Here is a 21,929-nt window from a genome sequence, read left to right as displayed (position 1 = left end):
ATATGCTTAATATCTAGCATAAATCTGTATCACTGTTCATAGAATCATAGAATCATAGAATGGCCTGGGTTGAAAAGGACCTTAAAGATCATCTAGTTTCAACCCCGCTGCTCTGGGCAGGGTTGCCAAACACTAGAGCAGGCTGCCCAGAGCCACATCCAGCCTGGCCTTAAATGCCTCCAGGGATGGGGCATCCACAACCCCATCCCTGGAGGCTATTCTATTAAGTTCTACGTTGGATTGGAAGAATAACATTGGTGTATAACATTGCCATTTATTTCATAGCTGCTGTCACACTAACTGACTCTTTACTAGCCTTTTTGTCTATTTTATCCTGTTTGTATTCTTTTGATCTGTGCTACATTTTAATGCAATGATGTGTTATCCTTTCATAAGGTTTGCTTCCCTACTGAGCATTCAGGAGCGCAACATGCTACGTGCTTATGCACCATGAATTGTTTCACATAAAATGCGTTTGTTTGTTTGTTTTCCACAGATGCTAGTCAAGAAGCCAAATTTAGGGACCCAAAGTACAAGTATTGTTAGAGGCATAAGAGTTGTTGTATTGCTTAGAAATGGATCGCAAAGACCTACCCTACTCAGTTGGGACTCTGAGTTCCTACAAAACTGCAGAATGCAAAATAGGTAGTAATCTGCATGAAAAGCTTAAGCAAACAGTGAACTCTCATTCATGTTAAAACACCACACTGTACTCATTTAAAAAAACAACCAAGCAAAAAAAAAAAAAGAGGTAGATATGTAGCCTGTGAACATGTAGTAGGAATTAAAGAAAAACTTGAAACAGCAAAACATCTCAGCTACTATGCAGTGTTGCAACTCACTGTGCATGCATACAAGAAACTCTTGCAAAACAGTTGCTTTGAGTAGCAGATGCTTTTATTGTATCTAGAAGAGGCATTCTGCTGAATAGTATTTTGTAATATTATTCCATAAACAGTGACAACAACCCTGACCTCTGGTAAAACAGACCTATGTTCTAGATTAACAGAACAATGAAATTAATAAAAATAAAAATTAAAAATTAAAAAAAATTCAGAAACAAAGTATGCATGAGTGAGCAGAGAGAGAAATTTCCCCCAATTTGCCTATGTAATTTTAGTCTACCCTCCCATGTACATGGTTATTATACAGCTTTTCATCATGTAATCACGTACTGTGGGAAATAGCTGAGCAAAAACACATCATGATTTCTACAGTGCTTTGTCCATGCTTGTGATGCCATGCTGTACAAACGTTTACATTCCCACCCATTTATTTCATGCATTTCCCTTCTCTTTAGCTTTCTTTCAAAATAATTAATTAATTAAACAGCTTATTTCCTGCAAAGATCTATGGGCTACTGTTTACTTCCAACTTTATTATTGTTTGGGGCAGTAATTGCTGCAGATCTGTGTTTGAAGTATTATGAAAGAGTCAAAGCTTTTTTTCTTTTCCATAGTCTGGTTTCTCATACACAGTTGGTGTTCTTATGCAGTATTTGCAGAGACACTGCTGCTCGTATGTCTTTGATATCTTTCTGATTAAATGATGTTGTCCTTTGTCAGGCTTTCCAGTCACCAGACACTAAAGAGGCAGCCAGAGCAGACTTTGTCACCAAAGCTACAGTTAGGGTAAGCATACAGTAAATTTCTGGTCCCCATGTGCTATCACGCAGAACAACATGGTGTTTTCCCATTCTCACTGGGGAGCAGTGTTTGTGCATGTGAGCCTGTTGCTAAGATGGATGCATTTTTGCTGGGCTTTGTACACAGCTACTTAGTTTAATATTACTTTCAGGCTTTGATTTTGTGTAGAATGAACAGATCTTGAGAATTCTAGGAAAAAGAATACAACAGAAGAGAGAAAATCAGTGTTAGTTAAACTAGCATACTTTTTAAGAAAAGAAGATTTGCAAATTCCTCTGGATTTCTTTCTGTCAGACTGCAGATACAGCTAACAGCACATTTACAGCATGCTGCTGCTGGCTGCTTCTTCACTCAGCCTTTTGCTCCATGATGGGCACTGCAATGCAATCTTAAAATACGTGTATTATTGTTGTAGTCTGTGTATCATGTGTGTTGATTTGGGTTTTCATTTTCAAAGTTCATTATGAATTTTCTTGTCACAATTAAGGCTTCTTTCTTAGTTTTGGTGATAAGAAATTTCACAGCTCCTACTTAAAGGCTTGCAGAAAGCATTCTTGCTGAAGCTCTAACATTTCCTGTTAGGTAACTGAGGTTAACCTAACACATTACTTGAGGGGCATACAAGAGATCAGACTTCATCTGATATTCCAAAATAAATGCTGACACAGTTTTTCAGTTAAAAAAAGTTTGCCAGAATATTTTAGAAACCAACAATTATATGCTAATATTTCTAGACTAACAGGAATCAGAATTAGAATTAATGAGTTCTCTGAAGGTATATCTGTCACATATTTAATGATAGTAGGCACATTAATGCTCCCAGCACTCTGCTAACATTATGCAACCCTTGCAATAGCTGTCTGCAGTAAATACCGGTCTTGATTTGATGCTAGAGAAAATGAAATCTCGTTTACAGATGTGGCACCCTGAAGTGCTAAGTGTGTTTCCCCTCTGAAGTCAGTGGATGTGAACATTACTTGGACTATCTGTATAAAGCTGTGACCCAGGGGAGTTGGCGATATTACTTGTGACTGAAAATGTCCTTGTTTAAAATATATTTACAATTTAGAACCTCTGGCTGCCATAGCTTTGTACTGCCCAGTTGGGTGCACCAGTTTGCAGTCAGTGAAGCCTTGAATTTAGAGAAGCAGCAATTTGTAAACATACCTCTTGAGCTGCTCATGTCTCCTGGCATAAGCACAAAGATAAATGATGAGTAAATATATTTGCTTAGAGAATGAAGTTTTAACCTGTCACATTTTCTGTGGATGCTAATTAAATGACCTGATTTTTCTCTGTCGTCATTCTCCCCTGTGTAAAATTAGAATAATAATTGCACCTATCTTAGAAGAAGGTGAAAGAATAAATTTTCCCTAGTACTGAGACGGTGTTGCTCTAACAGAAGGATTTCTTAATCCTTCTTATGATAGAATAAGAACACCTAGCTAAGGTGCCAAACACCACTGTGCTTGACATTGTACGTATGCTGACAAAGGCATTGTCTTCTTTTGGCAAACTGTTTGGTCAAAATAAACAGGTAGATATTAGACTCTTCACTTTCAGTCTCCCCATAATTCACTATATCGCCACAAACTAATTGTGCCTGTGATTCATTTAACTTGCAATTTATAAAAGAAAGTACCTATAAATGGGAATTGGTTTGAAATTCTGCTGCTTTTTACTCATTTGGTTTACGCTCCTTTCCATTCACAAGTAATACAACCAACTACTAGTAGTCTTTAATGTAAAAATTGGATATGAGGAAAAGAGACATGGCAGTTTAATTAATTGCTGCTGCAGTTATACCTTTGTGCAAGGTTGGTGTTGACGGGTGTAGAATTCACTCACCAAGACTACAAGACCCACTCTCAATTGGTTTGACTGTGGTCTTTGGAGTTGTTCATACTTCTTTTTGAATTACCTCATTTCAGGCTAGGATAGTACTAGGCATGTGCAGAGCAGATATCTTCAGGCAGACCGGTGGACATAAAAGGACCTAAAGGGTTCCAATTTGGCTCTTAACTTTCCTCATCTAGGAGTTGTTTTAAGCTTGAAGGTATATGTGAATCCCATTGTAGGCTTAATTTATAAATTCAGCTCTAGTTCTATAGGCTAGAAATAAGGAGGATTTTCCTTCAGTCTTGATGTCCAGCATATATCCTGGATAGTTGTGTCTGTGTATTTGACATCACTGGTGGCAGACTTGACAGAATAGAAAACCTTTCATTTTGCTCATTAATAGAAATTCCACTTAACCCCAATGTGATAAAAAAAGAAAAAGAAAAAGAAAAAGAAAAAGAAAAAGAAAAAGAAAAAGAAAAAGAAAAAGAAAAAGAAAAAGAAAAAGAAAAAGAAAGTCATGAATATAGAAAGACTATGGCTCATGCCTTTGTTCCTGAATTTTGCGTAATAAGAATAATTTCCCTCATCCAGGGAAATAGGGGACTGGAGTACATAGAGATATTTCGGTTTCCAGAAATATCTCATGCTGCACCTGAGTTATTAGGCCTTCTTGTTGCCGTGTTGGATAACTAGCACATACAGCAAGCTCTTAGTCACATGAAGGAATACTCTCTCTTTCCCTTCCTTTTCAGTGCATCAGTATGCCTGTCATCTCATGTCCTTGCTTTAAAATAGGTATCTTCTTGCAGACTAACGTCCAGCCTGAAGGACATCTTGCTTGCAGATAGATCATCTTGGCCACTGTCTAGGAGCTCTTCAAACATGTATTAGTGACAAAAATTATCCATCAGAACTCATTCGTTCCTTCACAAGGGCTTTTGAAGAATAACTAAGTTTCTTTTCATTTTAAGGATGCAGAAATAAGTACTGTTGATGTCTGGCCACAGTGAGTCTCCCTGCACTACAGAAACTGGTGTACTTCTGCTGCTGTTCTTTCACTTAATTTTTGAGCCACAGTATCTGAAAAGACTGTTTTAAAAGCAAAAGTAAATCAAGGGGCAGTGTAAGCCAGATGGTATGGTCCTGATGACTCTAGACTTATGACTGGGCTTTAGCAAGTTGCTGTTTTTCTCCCCCAGGACATGCCTCCACTGGAGATTGCAGTGTAGCTTAGAGGTATCCAACCTGTCCTTAAACTAGATTGTCAAGAAACAGGGAAAATTAGTCCATGGCAGACTCCCTTCAGAACTGCTGTAGCTGGAGTGCTGCCCAGTCTCAGCCAAACAAGCTGGGCTCATTTAAAACTGGTTTTGGTCTCTATACTTTTGGTCTTTTGGTCTCTATATTTTAGGCTTTGGTAAGGATCTAGCTCTGGTTTTCCCTGTTTAATCTAGTGAAAATTTTACAAGTGCTGTAGGAAAAGCTTTATCAGTTGTGAATAACAAATGCTAGGAGGAGCCAGTAGTTTTTTGTAGAATGTCTTTAAATTTCTAAGGTGGGCACCAGAATCAGCAGCAAGGCAAGAAAGCATATTAAAGTCAGAGGATTGTGTCTTGTACCAATTCTCCTTCTAAAATGATGTTGAAATTGTACTGAAAGATGTTGAAATTGCTCCGAAGATGTTGAAATTGCACCAAACTAGCAGTAACTCTGCTTTGGTACTAATGAACTACTGAACTAAGCTCCTGGGAATGATGAATGAGGGAAATAAAGTATTTTTAATTCTCCTGATCTAATCTGTGGGGTTTAATTAAGTATCCAGTTTTAAATCCGGTTGTGTTTGTATATGGCTTTAGCATTTCCTCTTAATTCAAAGAGTAAACACGGCCATGTTCTTCTCTCACAGATTTCTCTGTAAATGTTCTTTAAGGTTGAAATGCCTGTCAGAAACACTGATTACTTTTTCTTGTGACCTTTTTTATTTTCCTCTTGAAAACTTGCTTCTAAATAATCTACAAAATGTGGGTAAGCTTACCTTAAAAAATAATTAAATGTGAAATAAATCTCATAACTTTTGAAGTTGAGAATAGTTTACATCTAGAAAGAAATACGGGATTATTGAGATGTGGTTTTGGTGGCCTTAGATCACTGTGTACCTGCCACACTCTGCAAGGAGGTGAGCAGATCCTCCAGACAAAATATACAAGGCCCTATTTCTTTTGCTTAGGGCTTGTGTTTTTTAAGATTAAAACTTTGATTCCTGTTGTTTTGTATCCCCAGCACTTGACTGAAATGAGTTAATTACTTCTAAACTGAAAAGATATTTTGGAAGAACAATTTGTGAATTTTTGGACCTGGTCATATTTATATAGCTACTCCGGTTTTATGTCTCAGATGACCTTCAGATATAACCATTTTTTTTATTTTTTTATTTTTTATCTTCCAGATATCTACCTTTTTTATTTTGCTGATACTTGATTCTGGATCCTAGGGGAACCATATGCATATCCGTGTTGCCAGCTATGTTCTACCTATCCAGGTACACAATGCATACGTTAATAGTGTATCATATGTTCAAATTCAGCTTTCGTCTGCAAATTCATGCATCTCCTACATGAATTTGGGTATTTGGACGTATATTTTATAAGAGGGCAATACATAAAGATCCTTATTGATCAGCCATGATGTGCAGAAGTGCTATTCAGACTTAGACTAGAGTTAAGCATAAGTCAAATCAAGGACTAGGCTGGCAAGTATTCAGGCTCAGGCACCACAATGCTGAAATCTGCATTTATTCTAATCTATTCAGCTACGATTTCTGCAGTGCAGCCAGTATCTAAGTTGACCTTAAATCCAAAGAATCATTGATTGCTGGTCTGTTTCCAAAGGCTTAATCACTTCTTATCTTGTGTTTCTTCTGTTCTTCCTTATGCCTCTACAGACTTAAATGATATTTCTGTTGCTGTTTGGTTTTTTTTTTTGTTTTTTTTTTTTTCCGAAACAGTCCTTCACATCACGTATGGATTATCAGTATTTTTGCACTTCCTTTTTGGACTATTAATTTCACTTGATCCCACTTCTGCATGCAGTCAGAAGGGTCTTTAGGAGAATCAGCTATCAGTTACTGTGCAGGCAAGACATTTTTTCCCACTCTGTTTATTTTCTTCATGATGTCCTTGTGTCAATCCTTGTGTTCTCTGTGCATTCTGAAGGAAACTGCTACCTTCTCCAGGCCGACTGTGTGCTGAGGAAAAGGTTGCTGTGAGCAGGACAGGGGAGTTCCTGCCCTCAGTTTGTGTCCAGCCTTCTAGCATCTGGGTTCGGCAGATGGAAGTCCTTGTGAGTCCCTGGAGCTTACTTTCTGCAGGTGGGCAGTGCCTGCAGTCTGATTCCATACAGAGTTGTAAAAGGCATTGGGGTCTCCAAAAGTTTAGTAGCTTCGAGTTCTAGAAAATCTAACAAGTGGAATTTTTCTGAGGATTGTAAGAACATTTTCTTTCAGGAATAGTAAGGTGCACACCTCACCAGTTACAAGGTCTTCAGAATTAAAACAACAACAAAACCAACAACAACAATCACAAACAAAAAAAGCCCACCAACCTGCCCCCTCAAAAACAAACAAACAAACGAACAAACAAACAAAAAACTCGGAAGATTTCTTTTTGTAATATAGTCATGACAATGTATTTTCTCTCCAACTTATTTATTGGAAACAGCTGAATCATTTCTTGCTGAAATGCTCTCCAAAATGTTCAGCCAATGACATGGAAAATTTTGACTGAAACATTTATTTAGCAGCTGCAGTCAAGTTTTTTTAATGGGGAGTGACAGGCTGGTGTGGCAATGTTGGATTCTGTGAGCCCAGACTATAATGCACATATATATAAACACAACCTTACTGTTCAGTCATCCAATCATCCAAGTGAATAGAACATGAAAGACTTTTATTCTGTTAAAGGAACATGAAGTATTTTAAAACAATTTTATCATTTTTTCACTGATAGTAATTGCGTGTAGTTGTGTATGAGTAAACAAGGCCAGCATATTTGTAGTGCATGTGTTATGGAAATCTGACCTTTCCTGTAAATCTGAGCAAGATAACAGGTCTTCGATTGTATCTGGAGTGCAGAGCTTGTATCTGCTTAGCACCAGTGCTGGAAGCATTTCTGTTTGTAGCAGGCAACTGTTTTGCCATAAGTTGAGATTCCATATCAATACTCAGTAAGTTTCCATCTGATGGAGTTTGTGCAAATTGAATTACACTAACACCATCTATGGTTCAGGGCTATCTTATTTGCATTAACAAACGGTCTTACAAACAGTGTGCATACTGCACACTCACCAGTTAGGCTTTCTTTTCAATCCTCTTGGTCGTTCATAAAAAAAGGAAAGTTGTTTTTTTTTTTTGGGTGGGGGTGTTGCAAAGAAAAGCCGCTAATGAAGGAATGATGAATGGTCTGATTGTGTTACTGTTTGTATAGTTTCACCTTCATTTGCATCAGTACCAGGCACAGATCCCAAGACTCATTTTTCACTTCTCAGTACTCTTCTTCTTTGGACCCTCTCTGCACCAGAACCAACCAAACAAGCACATTTATCTTTGCCTCCTAGAACACAGAATAGAAATATTTCCCTTCTTACATTACTGGGGCCTGCGTGCGCCAGATTGTGTGCCTCTTCCCCAGCACGTCTCCTGTCTTCAGTTGCAGGTTGATTTGGAGATCTGACACCTGTAGGAGGTTACACACAGTGTACAGGGAGCCATTGCTACTCTTTGTCAGGAATGCTTAATGCATCATCTCCAAGTGTGTGTCCATTTCCTGCTCCAAGTAATGGATCTCTTATTTAGTATGTTTTTCCAGCAGTTTCCACAGTGTTTCGCACCATAAAAATAACTTCTTCCCCCCTCCCCCAAAAGAGAGAAAGCACACAAGCAGAGTGTCAAATTACTTATATAGCCAACCCATAAATGATTCAAATCAAAAGTCTGTGAGCCTGTTCTGCAGAGCAAACAGTGGAGCAATCCCTTTCTCCCTGCAGCAGCAAATGAGTTATACGCAACCCACAGTTGACAAGTGACCCTTCAGTTATGGAGTTCTCTTTGGGTGTTCCTATTTTTCCTGTCATTTTGAAAATATATCAACTGCTGAAAAATAATGATTTTCTTTTTAAAAAGAAAATAAAAGAATGTGGCCCTTTGTTTTCTATATCTGGTCAGGGAACAAGCTTCATTTGATTGAATGCCAGAAAGAGGATAATACAATCTCCCATTAGGCTTGTTTGCATCTTTTTCCAGGATGACAGTTTAAGTCTGCTGGCTACAGATGGCCTTTGACAACTGACAACACTTGCTGTTATGCCAGTGTATGACTTCATCTGTGTGACACTGCATGTGACTGCAGCTTTCTTCCCCTTTTGCCTGCAGAGACTGGTCTCCATTTCAGTAGCACCAGAATAAGAGGTTCCCCCTGCAGAAGCCTAAAACTGCAATGCTGGTTATGTTAGAAGATACAGGGAGCTGGACAAACTTTAATGTTGGAATCTGGCTGTTTTGTATTTTATTTTTATATTTAACCAGCCACTCTGAAATTAAGTTGGCCAAATTTGCTGAAGCACATTTACAGCTTCCATACTTTTTTGAAGTTTCCAATTCTGTTAAGGTCTGTGTCCTTTTAAGAGTTTCTGTAATAACTAGCCCTCATGCATGAGAGTGCTTCCCAAGTAAAGAAACACCAGGCTTTGGAGAGCTGTCTTGTTCTGGGGCAGAGCCTCTGGGTCTGTGCTGGAATTTGCAGCAGTTTTTGTCTCCTGAGTCTTGGCAACCCCTGGGAATGCTATAAGGTGGATGGATGAATGCAGTCATGCATTATCTAGCAGTGTCTGGAATAAGTGGAACTCATTCCCATTCTGCCTCTTGCTTCAGAAGGTGGAACAAAGTAAGATTTATCTTTTAGACTTTTCTTTTTAGCACCTTTGGAAAGGGCTCACAATTTTCTCTATGGTTAGTAGCTGTTTTTCCTAATTTTGGTTATAACTTGTGGTCTAAACATGGCCCAAAGGCTTATTCCAAGACAACTACCTTAATATCGGTAAAAGAAAGAAAGGAAAAGAAAAAGAAAGAAAGGAAGGAAGGAAAAGAAAGAAAGAAAGAAAGAAAGAGAAAGAGAAAGAAAGAAAGAAAGAGAAAGAAAACAAGAACAACAAAAGAAACAATAAACCCCAAACTTGTATCTTTTCGTCAGTATTTTTTCTGATTTTTGTTCCAGGCAAAGAGAGAGCTGAGATACACATATAGCAGTGTAGCTTATAGGCAGTACATACGCGTGCTGTCAAAGTAGTCCATCATAGGCCTGGACTGGGCATGAAGTTTAGCAAATATTGTGCCTCACTACAGATGGTGATAGACAAAAAGTTAAACACCATACAGTAATGAAACTCCTGTACTAACAGAACACAGCAGTGATGTTATCTGGCAGTACCTGCACTGCAGCTTGCTGTAGCAGACATGGAAATATTTTGAATGCCGGACACACGGCCTCTGAGTCCTGGGACATGTAATGCAGAAGCGACTGTGAGACTTTAGTCTTCTAGGAAGTTCTCTGTCACCTCTGGGAAGAGGAGGTCGCACTAGTGTGGCAGAAGTAAATGCTGGCCTGCAGGGGTAAATCTGCGTGACCAGCTGGAGCAAGTCTTGATCAGTACAAAGATTCTAGGAGTGGTATTTTTCAGTCATTTTTATTTTTAATGGAACTACAGATTCTTCTGAACTATATTGTGCAAGCATTTCAAAGTCTTCAGGTTAGTCATTCTGTTTTATTGAAATGATGCCTTTTTGGATATCCAGGGAACAAGAAGAATATATATAATAATCTCAATTTTTTAAAGATCACATTTGGAACATGATGCTGTTTTCACCTTGGAGCCGAACTCCTATGAAAATGCCACTGTCGTTAAGTCTGTGGACCATGTTAAAGACCAGGAAAATGAATACTCACTTATCTGTTTTCTTTGATAATGTCCTTGAATCTATCTCACTGTAAAAACCACCAACAACAACAAAACCATGGACAGCCTGGAAGGTGTTAAAAATTAACATCCAACGAGTTGTATTTGGTATTACTAAGGAGAATCCTGCTTCGGCAAATCATGACGAAATTCTGTAAAAATTTCATAAGTTTGTGAAAATAAAATTGAACCATCCTGGTTAAGTGATTTACTTCAATTAAATGGAAGTTTTGGAAACAAACTGTTCTGAGAACTTAATTTTTGCTCCATGCTGTAAGCAGCCTGAATTAGCCAAGAGAATAGGTCTGTGACTCTCTTTACAAGATAACTCCTTCAAGTTTTACTATTAAATTTTTATATACCCCACATCCTGCTAAGAAAGGGTGAGACAGAGACTTCAGATTTAAAACTTTGGCACTTATTCCATCTGGCTACAGGGTAATTTAAGAGATGACAAAATAGAGGAATGATGCTTACAAAAAGAATTTCCCTTCCGGTTTCCTTAGTCATGTGGTGAATATGTTAGATCTACAGTCAGGGTGACATCCATTGTGCTGGAAGTGCTGAGTTATAGTTCCTGTACTGCCCTGAAATCCATCACCTCCTCTGTTACGCAGAGTGTTTGGTCTCTTGAAGCTGACAGGCTTGCAGCCAGGTAGATATCACCTCTGTTTCTGCTGTGATGCTCAAACCACCCTCTTCACAGACTTAGTTACCAATATGTTAGTGTTATTTCTATGGAGTCTTCTAATACGACTCCTCTTCCAAAATACCTTGAATCTGAAAAATTGCTTGATTCTTGTGCCCTTGGTCCTTGTAACTGTGTATGAATGTGTCTGTTTGTTTTGGATCTTAAGAAGAACTGGTAAATTTTCCTCTTGTTTAACCTGATCTTTTCTATCTAGTGACTGTGAGGCTGAGCCCTTGGAAAGGACAGAGAAGAATAGCAGCTGCTTGGCTGTGAGGAATCACTTGGGCTGGCGGTTTGTGAAAGAACACAGTCTGTTGACTGGTAGCGATATAAATATTCAGGAGTGAATTGACAGTATGCAGGACATAAGCCTGCTGGGGACAGTGAAACAGACATGGCTTCTTTCCTTCTTTTGCACTGTTTCTGTGAAAGCATGTCCAACAACAAGTTTCGTTCCTTCCCTAAGATAAACCGTTAGGGGGCAAATCTGAGCAGGGAGAAGTTGTTGGTGCTGTTTTGCACTTCATTTCAACTCCAGCAAACAAAGCTAGAGCTAGTAAGTGAATGCAGTTTAGATAGCTTGCTGGACCCTGCCAAAAATGATGAGTCTCAAGGCTGCTTTTTTTCCTGCTTCTCCCAGGATAAAGAGGGACTGCATAAATGACAGAGCACTTTGGTGTTGGCTATATTGGGCAATTTATTTGTAATTCACCTCATTGCCCATCAGTTTGGTGCTTGATGCAAAAGATAATTAATTTCAGTGACAGTGAAAAAGCAGTTCTCAGTAACAGTTAGGGGGCTTCATTTAAAGGCTAATTAATGTGGTGACATCAGTACTGAGGAACGTTATTTGCAGACAAATGTGGCCAAAGAGACAAATGGTTCTACTCCATGACATAAACATTTAAAAAAATATATAAAAATACTTTTTTTTAAAAAAAGAAGTTTAAATGTCTTTCTAGCGTATGAATTCCCAGAAACTCAAAGTTGATAATTAAAGCCATTTTTTAATCTACTCTTGGCCCAGATGAAATCAGTATGATTATTCTGAAACACCCATAATACTCGTGGGATGAATATTAACTTTAGGCTAAGAAGATTCTACTTATCAATAGACCTAAAAACACATGAGGTCTGAGATTTTCCCAATAATACAGAATAGGACCTACGTCTGTTGTATGTATTATGTAGGTGCATGTGCAGCAGAAACATTTCATCTATGTACTTATATTTATGACCTTTCTTTCTCCTTTTCTTTTGGGGCATATTTTATGTACGCAGCAGAAGTGCACCTGAGACAAGCTCTGAAAATTGTTGGGTAATCTGTAGGCAAAAAGCATAGCAGGGGAAATACATGAAAGGAAAAATACCAGATTGTGAAAGGAAACCAAGACTGACTTTTTGCTTTGTTCTTAGTGACACATGCTGTTTCTGCTTCACATTCTTATGTTGCTGAGAAACCCTGTCATCTGTAAACAAAACCAGCTCATGCAGTATAGAGCTGAGTGTGCACAGAATGTAAAGAGGGAGATAGCTGTACTCAGCATGCAAGAAGTTGCCACATTATTTCCATGCACACAAAAAGGTACTTTTTGGCATCTGATTTACTACCTTAAGTGGCAACTTTTCTGCAGTTAATGTATTTTATCAGGAAGTTTTGTTGTTGTTGTTTTTAAGACTTGACTCCCATATTTCATAACTAGTAAATAAAAAGCCAGAGTCAAGATATGGAGTATGATCCAAAAGATCAGTCAGTATTTTATTAAAATTACAGCATGTGGGATTACTGTTATGTAGACTTTTAAGCAGGAACACCTGACTCAGGGTTAATAAATAGCTCTCCATACCCTTGAAAAAACAAGTAGTTTTAGTACTAGATTTAGTAAATTCTTACAGAATTTCTCTATTTAATGAGAATGGTTTTACCGAGAATAGAATTTGGTCCTATAGTATCCTTAACATTTTGCTTTCTGTCCATATTTTTGTGCCCTCTCATCTCTTTATTAACTCTCTGGACAAAAAAAAAAAAAAAAAAAAAAAAGCTCAGTTGTGGATTCCTTTTTGAGCTGTTTGCCCATTAAGGGCCAAATCTACCCTTGGATTTTTAGAAGTGTAGCCCTAGCTAGGAAATTCTATGACTGCAAGATTATATCTGAAATAAAAATTTCGTCCCAGTAGTGAAATAACAGTGTTTTCTCAGCCAAAAACTGCTTAGTCAGACAATCTGAGAGTAACGGACTGGCTATATTTGTATTGCTGCAGTGACACATTGCAAGACAAACCAGGAGGGCACAGCTGGCTCAAGATCTTTGATCAAAGATACTCACGGTGATGAAGCATTGTCAACAGTAAGGTGCTGGTAGGCAGGTGGCAGTGCACAGGGTACTGCAAGGGGTCTCCTCACATTCAGATTCCCCATTATATCTCTAGGGCTCTTCTGTCCTTGTTAGGGGACTGGGTTTAATGGGCTCTGACTAATGACTAAACAGGAAAAAAAATGGAGAATTAGCTCCTTTGTAATTTTTCTTTCTTTCTTTCATCCATCTTTGACAGGCTGTAAATGGATTTTCTGTAGCTGTTACATTTCATGGGGAAAATTAGCATGGTATCTTTTTAGATTGTTAGTCTTGATCTATAGGGTTTGTGCTCTGTTCTTGCACTGTTACCATGTGAGACCAATAGGTAACAAGAAGATCCCTCAGTTAACAAGTGAGAATTCCTGCTGGGGTGTCTATGGAAGAAAATTGCCCCAGTGCTGTTCATCCCCAAGGCTGTAACAAGACATGGAGGTCTTCACTTCTTGTCACTACCAGGCTCTGGACACAGTTTCTGCAGACGTCATGACTGCTTGGCTCCGCTCTAAGCAGCTGCATCTGTGCACACTCAAACATGCTGTGTAGACTTCACAGACAGAGAAGAGACTGCAAAACCTCATATTTTCTACATGGTTTTAGGCCAGCCTCTGCATTTTTAGAAGGCTTCAGATTTCCAGATATTCATAATCTAGAATATGAAAAATGTGCAGCTTTTTTGTTGATAGGGTTGAAATGCAAATTTTTAGTTCATCCTTCATGCTTGTCATGTAATTCCAACTTCAAGGAAAAACCTATGGAGTAAGTTCCCTGATGCCCCATGTTTGCAGAAAGCTTGGCACAGTGATGTCACTGTGTTTGCAGGAAGCATGTTGGGTCAATATTTCACTTCTGGAGTGTTGAAGAAGAATGAGAAAGATTCATGAACTGAGAATACTGCTCACTGTCTACATAGGAAAAGAAAAAACAAACAATACCTTATATTTGAGAAAAACTGACCATATTAACAGCATACCTTATTTCAGTAAGGCAATAATACTTGATTTAAGGCAGGAAAGGAAATTCCTTTCATTGCAAGCAAGCTTTTTTCAAAGCTGAAGAACCTGAGAAGATTTGGGCTTTTTTTTTTTCAAAATAAGTGGAATCCCCAGACACATGCAGCTATCAACTTCTCCCACGAGCCCAGCATGGTTAGGCTGCTACACTGTGGTAAAAGAGATTATTTAATTGAGTATTCTTACTGGGGTGTTTATGGGGAAAAAAATGCCCCAGTGTTGGTTTTATAAAAGTGCTTTGGCAGATGAAAACATGTGGAGTGGGAAAGAGAAACCTACCTTTACTGGGGTGTAAATGTACAGGCCATTTAATCTACATTTTTTTGGCTTAGTACATCTGAAATATTTGAGAGAACTTTGCACGGCATGTTTCTTGGAGCTGAGTGGTATCCTGATGTGTGGGAAAGCTTTTTAACAGAAAACATTACATTTGTTAATAGGCTGTAATAAGCTTATTGCCAGTTTGAATCTCAGTCCAAAGAAATGTGATCTGTTCTTCAAACAGGCAATTAACTGCGCACACTGCAAGTGAGAGAGAATGTCCCCTGACCACGTCTCGAAGTGGCACAATGCTTGGGCTGTCACAGATATGTGAAGCTTTAAAAAGGAGCTCTTACAGAAAGCCTATCTGTGGTTTGCCAGTGTTGCAGAGGCATTACATAGGCTAGTTGGGAAAGGAAAGTCATTTCAGCAGTCTGCAGAGCATGACTTAGTGTTTTCAAAGCTGAAAAAAGCTTCTTATAACTGCTTCTTCCTTGGCTTCTATTCCCCCTTATGTGGGATTCTGGTGCCTATATATCCTTATTTTAAATGACTCAGATGCTAATGCTTATGGTTTGAAGACTTAATTGGTCAGAGAGCATAAATGTTGGCGGACTATGTAGAATGAGTGTCACGTGAAAGTTTATGTAATATGGAGTTGTTTTACCTAATCATGAAGGTACAAGAATTTATAGATTTCACAATGTCTTAAGTTGCTAGTAAAATGAAAACGAAATCTGTAAATACCTGTTGTCTGGAAATGGCCTCTCAGAGCGCTTGGTTTCAGTAGGTATGCCACACCTGATGGAAAGCATCAGACATCCGTGAGCTGTCATTCTTCCCTACCTTCCTTCCTTCCTCCATAAAGGTGTGCCTGTATGGGCACACAGGGCAGTTTGAGTCTTCATTATCATCTCTCTTGGCACTAAATAAGAAGTCTTAAAACAAACAGTACATTGATTTGGTTTAACTTGGTAATGTATGGAGATTAACTTTGTGGTTGCAAAGGAAAACAAGTAGTAGATAGAATATGAATACTGCTGTTGACTACTCTAAAAGTAAGCCAGAAAGAACAGTAAAGTGTGTTGTAGTTTAGAATCATGCCTTGTGCTTGTCTGTAAGTTGTCCAAGTCAAGCTATGGAGATGTAATGTCTCCTGAACTCATTGGAAAGATTCCTCAAGGAGTTGGATTGTCTGGAATTTAAAACTAGGGGAATAGATTTGCTGTCATGCCAAAGCTCTGTGTTCTTTTTACTATCCAGCAATGAATTTTATCACTGTTTCATTCCCAAATATTTTAAATAGGACTTTTTTGTTTAATAAACATGAAAAGATGAGAAGGTGTTTGAAGGAAACAAGCATAGAAAGAGGGAAGTAGCTCTGGAGGAAATGAGGAAAACGGTGAGGCCCTAAGGGAAAGAAAGCAGAGGGTGTTGAAATTATGTTAGAAGTTTCTTTTAAAAATGTTTCCTTTTGAAGATTTGGATGCATGATTCTAAATAAATAAATAAATAAAAATAATTTGATTCCTGCCTAAAGAGAAGAAACGAAAAGAAGGCAGAAGTATTTTTAAAGTCACGGCTAGGGATTAGCTATTGTTCATTCCCCAAAGGAACTCATTTGGATAGTTTGTTTTAATCTGGGAAGTTGACAAGCATACTTTGAAGGCAGAGGTGGTACAGCAAATAAAGCTTGAGCTAGCAAAGAAGGCAGCTTCCTCAGAAGATGTAATGGCTGAGAAGTGACAGCAGCAGAAATTATTCCCAGTGAGGATCAGAGTTACTCAGCATTATTGTGTGACTGTGCTAAATCCGCTCCCTGACACCATTTTCAGAGATTTACTGGTGAAGGCTCAAGCTGGAGAAGGCGCTGCTTTGACTGTCGCACGGAAGAATGGTTTGGGAGGTAATTTATACTGTAGCTGACTGCAAGATGACAGCACGTTCCAGTTTGGGGGTATTTCTTCATAAAGCTGATGTGTGATGGCCAGCCAATAATAACAAAGAAATTAAGAGGTTCTAAGCTCACTCTTTTGAACTCTGTTCTGTTTGCATGTATAATTAATAGTTCTATCTCATCACAATTAACCAGCATATTACATGCTCCAGTATATAAATGTAGAAAAATTGTGAAGAGTTATTTTCAGTTGGCCTAAATTACATAGGTTAATTAATATAACTGAGGTTTGCTGGTTTATTCTCACCTGTAGCACAACTGTAATTTACCTTCAATTAACAGAAAATTAGAAACATTTTCCTCTATTATTTCATAATGTAATTGGTAGTATATCTGGTAAACAGCTGAAATAGACTCAATCATTCATGTCTATTTGAACTCCATCTGTAATAAGCAATAACAGGTTTTCTGAATCAGATATGGAAAGTGGCTGTGATAGCTTTTGTTCAGCCATGAAATGAGACATTCATACAACATAGATCACCCAGCAGCTTGGTAACATGAAATAATGAAGGGGTAAAATGCTCTTAACACCCTACGAATTGGTTGTAATGGAAGTAAATCTCCCTGGTTGAAATTTGCATAGTGGAATTCTTTAGATAGGTTTCATTTGCTTCTACTGATAGTTATTCTGATATTTATCAGATTGTATGGACAGAAGAGTGTTGGTCAAAAACTTTGAAAGAAATTTATGCTCATCAGAATCCTTATTAACATAGCCTTGATGCTGTTTAATAAGGTGGTCCAGTTTGAACTTGAAAAACACTTTTCCAGCACAGATGCAATTCAGCAAAATTAAAACAGCAACTTGGATAAGTGAAAGTAACCAAGCATTTGTCCCCTCTGACCTGTCATATCTCAGCATGGGTGTTCAGCCTAATGCCACAAGGCTTGTAAAAAGTAACGCAAAGCGAAGCAAGCAAGCAAGCAACCAAAAAACCCTGGCAGTTTACATTAACTGAAGGACTGGCTCACTGCTTTTTGCCTTCCTGTGTGAAATTTGTGTGTACACCCAATGCTAATGCTCATTAATAAGAGCTCTGTGAATTCCACCACCGGGAGAGTTCCAAAGAAAGGAGACTGCTCAATGAGTGCCTTTGGAGAAGGAGGCTGTCCAGCGACTTACCGCCTAGGGAGACAGGTTTGTCTATTGTCCAGTAGCTAGCAACAGGTTTTCCTCTTTTTCAATGAATATAAACAATTTGTGGTTCTGACAGGTAGATGAGGTACAAATTGCTTTCTATATTTAGCTTCAGGCGTAATTTTTGTTTGGGACAGGTTCAGGTACCTAGGCTACACACAGCCTACACAAAGGAGAAAACATACAGTGCCCAAGCAGCAACATGAAAGCTCCTGAAAGAAAAAGAAAAAAAAAAAAACAGAGTCTTTTTCAAAGAGGCTTTCATTTTATCTTGTAATGAGGAAAGGAAAAAACTATATATGTCTGCTATTGTTAGGTGGGAAGAGAGAAAAGAATGACTGATAAAGTGCAGAAACAAACATGAATAACTTAGTCATCAGTGATTTTTTTTTTTTCTAACTGAAAGAATTTGGTTTTATTTGATGTCTTAGCTTACCTTCTGGCTGTTTGTTCAGTATTGTCCCTGTCTGTGGCAGTACTTTCACTGATCATTTCTACAGAAAGACATCCACATTTCTTCTTTCTGTCTAAAGATAAATATTGATTATCTTACAGTTTAGATGGTTGCTGTCCAGGTATAAAGTGGGAAAGTGAGAATTACTGAATTGTTAGTTTTACTTGGTCAGAATTTCGTGTAATAATTCTCCGGTTTACTTGCTGCTTGGTATGCATTATGCTTGAAAAATAGTTCAGAATGAAAGATTTAATCAAGTAGTGTGCATAACTGTTGTGAATCTAGTCCCTGTTGAATATTTTTCCTATCCATCTTCTTCTATTTCTCTTTAATATAACAGATGTTAAACAGGATAACATTTGGAACAGTTTGAAATTGTGGTATCTTTCAATTATACTGAATTTTTCTTGGATTTATGATATCATACTAGGGCTAATGTTACAGTCCCTTGGGGATGCAAAACAATAATGGGAGCTGGAGTTTAAGCATGTTTTCAGGGTTAATTCACGTTATCTCTTTGGAACATATTCTTTATGCAGATTAGTGTTGCTGTTAAGCAACGTAGGCTTATTTCATTGAGTAAAAATTTTTCACGTGTTCAGGTGAGGCTCATTGGATATTTTTGGCTTCCGTGTAAACACGAGGCACTGTAAATCAAACTAGGCTGTAAATCTTTCTCATCACTGTTGCAGTCTTGTTCCTTCAATACACAAACAGTAAAACGCAATTTAAAGGAAGCTAAAAACTTTATAATGGGATTTGTTGAAATACTTACCATTACAAGGGCCCAATCTTGATATCTTTGTAATGATGTAAATTACTAAAGCCTAACATAAGTATCCGCTAGGTGTGTGAGGCCTGGAAATAACTTGTTTTGCATTTATGAAGTCGGAGGAAATTTATTTGGCATAAACCATTTCATAAAAATTTAAGACAGATCACTGCCTGACAGCCTGGTTTATCTTCAGTGTATTATGGACAATAACAATGGTTTTTTTACTCAGTGCTATCATCTTTTTGGCTGAAGTCTGGAAGATTTGTACACATGAATAATTTTGTTTACGTGAATACTTTTACTGAAGTCATGCATGTAAATATTTTCAGGGCAGAGACTTGGCCAGTATAAATTCTTCAGAAAAGTGATTACAGTGCCTAACTTCTGGGTTATTGTAACAGAACTGATAACTTAATAATTGTATTTCTGATATGTGTTTAAAACTTCAGTGACAAATATTTTTTGTGAAATGTGTTTTGAGAAAGGACATATCAGTTACCAACAGATAAGAAGTTTTGAGGTGAGTAGAAATAATGGATTTACATATGTTAGTGAGACAAAATTTAAAGTTTTCAGATAAACCTATCTATGTAAACATGTTATTTGTATTTAGAAAAAGGATGATTTTTTTTTAACTGACTACATAGGAAAATAAATTTGTTGTAAAGACCATGGGCCAAATGAAATAATTTCTACTGAGGTTATGGTCATACTGACTAATATCAGACTATGTCAGCCAATGACCTCTTTTTTTTTTTTTTTTACAATAGGGGCTACTTCAGAGAGTGGATTTTGGTCTTTTTATGGATGCATAGTAACATTCAAACATCTGCAAAAATCTTGGGGCAAATCTTGCATGTTAATTAAGTGTATCAGGATAAAATTATAAAGTCAGATTAGTACTTTACCGAATAATTTTCACCAATATAGTAATTGAAATGTGTTTTGTTGCCTAGGATTTCCTGCTACAACATCTGTCTTACTGAAATCTTTCCTAATAGGGAGAAAAATTACTAATTCAGGTATGAACATTGATTTTTGTCCTTTTAACACAAAGTACAGGCATTCAGAGACATATGCATAAGGTCTTGTAATTCATATTTTCCAACTCTGCTATAAAGTGTATATGGCTTCAGAAGCATCTGTCTGTGTCAGGATGGAGTTTATTTTCCATGCCTTGCTTTATTAAATGTGAGAAGCTCACCAGCACTAGAAATGCCTGGCTGATAAGATGATGCACTTTTTATCTACTTGGAGCCTGACTGACATCATTGAACACTGTTATATCTAAACAGCTTGAATAAATGACCTCATTCCTTAAATACCATCACTTGAACAGCTCTTGTTGCTAAAATAAAAGCACTGTTGATCCTCTGTTGTGCAAACTCCTACAGACCCTCTGACAAGCACAAACTAAACCACACCTTTTTTTTGTACTATGATAAAAATGATTGCTTATTTGTAGCAATTGCAGTGTACCTGCAATGGCAATTACAGCGAAGGTATCGCTCGTGGTTTTTATGACATTCACTTTGTGTTAACCTCTGACTGTCACGGAAATCTCTGTCACATGGAGCAGGATTGGGGAACAGACCTCAAGGAAAATGATCCTGGGAAGGTAAAGTGGCTGAATAATTTTGTTTTCTTATATGGACAAGTAGTTTGTTAACTTATGGCTTAGACCTAAACTGAGGGAAGATTGTAATTGAGCCAGACTTCCCAGTAAGATAAAAAAGAGGCCAGGATCAGCCTTCTCATTTTACACTGTGTTTTAATGCTGTGAAATAAGCCCTCTGCAATGTGGGCCTATGTCAGTACTTTGTAAAGTATAATCAGGATTTTAAAAACACAAGCTATGCCCTCCATTCAAACACAACTGTGTGTTTCTCTGGAAACAATGTTTGTGATTTTTTTCCCAAGAGGTGCTACTTGGAAAACTGAACTTTTAGTGGGAAGCTGAAGTATGGTCTGGTTAAAAAGAAGCGTTTTTGTTTTTTTTTTTTAATCTATGAAAACCATCTCTGTGGGAGGTCTATGTACAAGTTCTCTGTGACATAAATAAGAGAGAAAAAAATCTTATTGGCTGTTGTTTAAACAGTCTTTTCAGTTAGTTTGAGCTTGTTGGTTGAAATAGTATTCTGAAACAGAATTGTGACTACATATTTGCATACAGTTGTGTTGCAGATGCATGTGTGACGATAGATACAAGCTCTGTAACTTGCTGTGCTTTGTTACTATTGGCAGTATTGAGGCAAGTGCCACAAAGGCCAAAGGGGTCAGCTGCTAGAAAGGATATTCAGATAACTACCACATCTTTAATATAATCTAGACCTCTTCCTCCAAAAGCTGACAGTAAATTGTTTTAAAATTGTGTTTCATTTTCAGAATATAACCTAATTTTCTTAAGGTAAAACCTTTAAAAATATAAGTCCTGTTCTTAGGTCTAGTCCACCAAATGCTTTGCTACTAAGCAGTTTTGGATACGGGGTAGAGCAGGTTGTGACTATGAAGGAGGAACACATGTACAAGTACTTGCAGAATCAAAACCTGCCAGTTGGTGTACAAGCAAATAAGAGAGCTCCTGTTTTTCATTTGCAGGTGTGAGTCAAAAGAATAAGGAATTGGTGTTGTCCTTCCATTACATATTGCATACAAACGTATTACTTACTGAAAGTTTCACTGGTTTGAAATAAAGCCAGACTATGTGGATCGATTTATACTAATTATACCACACTATTTTTAATCTTTTCATCCAATGTTATGAATTGTCATCAGGATCAGCATGTGCTT

The 21,929-nt window shown here is 37.7% G+C and overlaps 1 protein-coding gene across 1 annotated transcript in view; it reads left to right on the top strand.

Annotated features, from left to right (window-relative positions):
• CLHC1 (clathrin heavy chain linker domain containing 1) overlaps window positions 1–21,929 on the top strand; it is a 56,050-nt gene that overhangs the window by 21,436 nt on the left and 12,685 nt on the right. The window contains exons 17-20 of the mRNA XM_083827644.1: window positions 5,935–6,027; window positions 6,701–6,855; window positions 8,785–11,148; window positions 20,096–20,161. The gene's annotated coding sequence lies outside the window, so the exon portion shown is untranslated. The remainder of the gene's footprint in view (window positions 1–5,934; window positions 6,028–6,700; window positions 6,856–8,784; window positions 11,149–20,095; window positions 20,162–21,929) is intronic.

Source organism: Anser anser, assembly GCF_964211835.1.
Source record: "Anser anser genome assembly, chromosome: 3".
Classification (NCBI taxonomy): domain Eukaryota; kingdom Metazoa; phylum Chordata; class Aves; order Anseriformes; family Anatidae; genus Anser; species Anser anser.
The sequence above is the reverse complement of the archived record's forward strand: the minus strand, read 5'-3'. Positions and strand labels throughout refer to the sequence as shown.